This window comes from Takifugu rubripes, chromosome 15 (genome assembly GCF_901000725.2).
Source record: "Takifugu rubripes chromosome 15, fTakRub1.2, whole genome shotgun sequence".
Classification (NCBI taxonomy): Eukaryota; Metazoa; Chordata; class Actinopteri; order Tetraodontiformes; family Tetraodontidae; genus Takifugu; species Takifugu rubripes.
Window position 1 is genome coordinate 11,461,719 of NC_042299.1, and position 4,361 is coordinate 11,466,079.

Genomic DNA, 4,361 nt, shown 5'->3' on the forward strand with positions numbered 1-4,361 from the left:
GAATAAGCCGTTTTAAATTGAAGGAAATAACCTTGCTGTTTGCTCTTGGGCGCAGAATAGAGTAATGTGGGAAGCTAGTTTGCCATAAATTTAATCTGCTAGCGCTGGGACTGCGGTGCTGTGATGTCAAGGTGAGGAATGCAGACTGGAACCTCCACGGCGTCCGCTACTAATGATCAGATTTTCTGGGCAATGTATGTGGAGGAGGGGGATGAGTAACGCTCCCCTGGAGGTATCACAATGGGGACGGCCTCCCATGGCACGCCGTCACACAGATTGTATTATTCCAAGAACAGAAAAAAGGAACGTGGAAGAATGGATAAAGAAGCTTAATGAGGTGGTGGCTCCATCTTTGCTAGTACTGTATAGTGGATTAATGTGAATAAAATTCCTGTTTTGACTGTGGTGTTTCGGGAAATTCACTATGTCAGTCATGTTCCATGGCCCCTGACACCACTGGCAGCCTGTCAGAATAAGATTCTTTAGGTTTTGCTTTAGCATCAAAACTAGCGCTGATTCTTTTGTAAACTGCATTCTATGATTATGTTTTAGTGCAGTTAAGCTCTGTAGAACCCATGCTAATATTGAAGCTGATCAGCAGTAGAGCGTGGAGAGTGGCTAAGATCGTAACAGACTGTATCTGTTACCTGTTAGCGGTAGCACTAAATGGCTCCTCCAGTATTAAACGTGACAACCAGCTGTTTTTAGGGAACTGATTAGTGATGGCGACTACAGGGCGCTGAAAAAGTCAGACTTCATCAGTCATCCGCAGCATCATTAAAAACATAAAACAGCAAGAGATTGGTTGGAGATGTCTCTGGAGATTCCGAATCATATCGTGTGGAGTGGACTTGGATACTGTAGCAGCAACAGAGGCAGTGCCAAACACTCTGCAGTGGTCCTGAGCTGATGCACAAGGTTAGCTTACTGCAACCACTGCTGTCCTGAGCAAACACCTGCTAAATGGCCCTCCTACCAGAGAGATTTCCATTTTCCTTTAGCAAACAGTGACACCTCATGCACTCTTGCTCCCACTAGACCCTTCCATCTTTTAAAACAGTTTGCTCAGCCTCTAATTCCCCTTTCTTCTGGACAAGAAGCAAAATAAATAGGCGAAACGTACGACCACATTATTTGTGCGATTTTTGTGCCAAATAAATAGGCTACGATAATTTTCCCATCTGATGAGGTGCGCATCACATCTTACTGGTGTAATGTGCCAAATCAATCCCCGGTAGTGTGTGGGATACGTCACACTCCTTAGCATAATGGGATTACAGCTGCGCGAGCCTCTGAAAACAGCTAACCTTTTTACTGTAGCTATGGCAACAATGGCATTGTACACTGCTAATTTATCCTTGCAATTAAAGACTAAGGACCTCCACAGCAACGTTGCACACCTTTAAATACCCCCTTTCCTGCCCCGGGCGTGCAAAATAACAACCGTGCCCAGGCTTTTGCCAAAACACTCTCAGCGTGCTTAAAAACGCCGCTTTCTCTGTAATCTGAACCGTAACAGTGACGGTATGAGTACAGCACAGGTTACTATGGTAATATAAGAAGGCTTAGGGAGAGAATCTTGGAACTAGCTTTCATTCCGTCTTGTACTGTCTTCCTCAAAGTCCTGCCCTGTTGTCCAGTTCTGTGTTTTATATGTTCCACTTGAGCTGCTTAGTGCCTGTCATCCAAAAAGAGCAGATTTGAAAAAGGACACCGTAAACCATGAAAGAAATAAGAGATGGCTGCTTATAACAGATCCAGCCCATTTTCGCAGCATATTTTAAACCTAATCCCTCTCCAGCGGAGTGAGAAACTGACATGTTGCAGTGCATTTCATTTTTCAGCACGCTGTAAGTGCACTTTGCCTTGTCAGTGAATCTTCTGCAGCAGTACAGATGGTAGCGCGGGGTGTAAATTGTCAGAGCTTGTCAGGGATTTTTTTTAACAAACAGCCGCGTGGTTATTGTAGAAAGTTATGAATTTTAATGCCGGATTGTTGGCTGCAAGTTATTATTATGCCGGTTGGCTTATAGCTCACAGAGAAGCTGCCTGACTGTGACTTAGTAACACTGACAAAGGATGCTTTTAAACCTGGTAAAATGTGAGAGGAGAGTTGGTCCAAAAGCCAATTGGATCTTATCTTATCTGCCCTCCTGACCGCTGGTCCTGGCTGGACTCAGCAACGGTGCTTTCATGGTGCTTGCTTTGGCGGGCAGACGCACCAGGACTCTGATTCCAGTTTTTGTTTTATTCAGCAAGTGTAGAAGACGGTTCAGGCTTTCTGTCCACGCTTCCATGCTGGCTTCCTTCTCCCTTTTTTCACTGTACTCTGGCCCAAAGCTGATTCCACCTCCTGCAATTAGCACAACATGAAGCCACCGCTCTTTAAAGCAACCGAGATAACGACCATTTCTTCTCCAGCTCTAAGCTAACTCAGACTCTGTACAGGCGAGTAACGATAAAGGATTATATAAATAAAACCACCTGAAAAGCACAAGCAACTCTCCCCCTGCACTATCGGGCCGGCACGGCTCCATAAACAGACATTCTAACAGACTCTAACCGTTCGGAGGCACGATTGTCTTTAGCTGTCACTCAGGCTCCTCACACACCTGCAAAGACCAGATAAGAGTTTGTTTTGCTGGAACCATCACATCCTGCTGTATAATCTCCTCAGATAAGTTGGAAGTTAAGCAAACACTGTTTGAAAAGAGAGAACAGGCATCGCAGTAGCTGAACTCACCGAGTTAAAATATTTATCTCCAGCCTCCCATTTTCCAATAAGTACTGCGGAGATGCTGCCCGCTGACAGGCTCATCTGGCCTCCCACCACAGTCGGATGTTTTCTCAGGAACACTGAGCACAGCTTGATAAGTCGACAGCACAGTGCTGCAAATCTGATTTTGACACCCTGACTTCATTTGCAACATTACTGCAAACAGCGTGGCTCTCCTAAAATAATAAATTCATTAATGATTCCCCCTCCGTTCACGTCTCATGACTGGAACGGATCCAGCAACATGTTGGGAGTCGGCGTGAGAAGGTGGAACATCCCGCCAGCTTGACAACGAGTCAGCAAGAACTTCTTTTGGTTTGCAACAGACGAGGGCAGGGGAAAGGAATTTGTATGTCATGTAAAACAAGAAGCACACACACACACACACACACACACACACACACACACACACACACACACACACACACACACCAAATACTTAATTACATCCTGCTGACAGATACTTAAACATCAGCTGGAGCTCTGCCTTCCTTTAATTCCTCCCATCAACATGCTGATATAAGATAAAAGATAAAAGCAGATAAAAGGAGTCAGGTGACGTTTGTTTTCAGTTCATCGTGCGGCTCCCTCACCAGGAAGCTGAGGGTCATCCTGTCTCTTCATGCGGGCGTTTCCATGACGTTGGAGCTTTGATTTTGAAGCTCGCCCAAGCTCCGTCACAGTGGGGCGTTTCACTGAGCCAGATGTGCAGGAACATGTTTATCTGGTCGCTTAGCAACGGTCTAGCCTGGCTGCTTTTCACAAATGAAGGTGTAATTGACAGAGAGCAGGTCAGTAAAGCAGGAGCTGCTCCAGCATCAGTTCTGTCACTCTTCCGCTAAAGAAACAGTGAACGTGTGATTGATGACTTGCATTGATCAAATATGGCCTTTATCACATTTATGGACTCTTATTAAATGTCCAGAAGTGTCCAGTGTGTGACTCCTGTCCATGTTTTGGTTCTCACGCTTGGATGAGGCAGGGTCACGTACGTTTGGTCCGTTGGTGGTGAAACAACCACCAGAGTTTAAAATTATTCTTCTTCTTCTTTTTTAACTAAATTTTACTGTTTTACGTGCTGTTGCGATTTGTTTTGCTGTGTTTGGTGCATGAGTACGCATCACATATTATTGTTCCATTTTCCAGATCCCTCCCATTCCAAAAACAGGAAGAGCCCGCCTCCAGTGCTTCAATAATTGCTCTCCTGGGTTCACGGAATCTTAAATTTCACCATGCTAGAATATGAACAGGTACAGAGCAGCCTTGGCCTCTTTTTCCTTTCTTCCACTACAGTACAACCCCCCCCCCCCCCCCCCCATCATGTTTTTGTTTGTACCCATTTCTCTGCCGTGTCCTGTCATTTATTACCGCATGACAACCCTCGGTGAGCTTGTGGAAGTGGGACACATTCCTACACTGGAATGTGAAGGAAATCAAAGTTGGTACACATCCCTCTCTTTGCCCCCCCCCCTTTCTTTGTCATTCTGGTATTTGCTTATTGACCCTCCTCAGTTTTAGAGTCACATCATCAGGAAAACAATGCACATAAACTCAGCCACACATAGGAAACACTAAATAAAGTTAT

The 4,361-nt window shown here is 45.2% G+C and overlaps 1 long non-coding RNA gene across 1 annotated transcript; it reads right to left on the reverse strand.

Moving 5' to 3' along the window:
- Nucleotides 1–2,122: 2,122 nt before the first annotated feature.
- Nucleotides 2,123–3,128, reverse strand: LOC115252680 (uncharacterized). Its single transcript, XR_003891008.1, has 3 exons — nucleotides 2,744–3,128; nucleotides 2,485–2,612; nucleotides 2,123–2,353 (listed from the first exon to the last, which is right to left on the reverse strand). It is a non-coding gene; the product is annotated as an uncharacterized lncRNA (long non-coding RNA).
- Nucleotides 3,129–4,361: the final 1,233 nt, after the last annotated feature.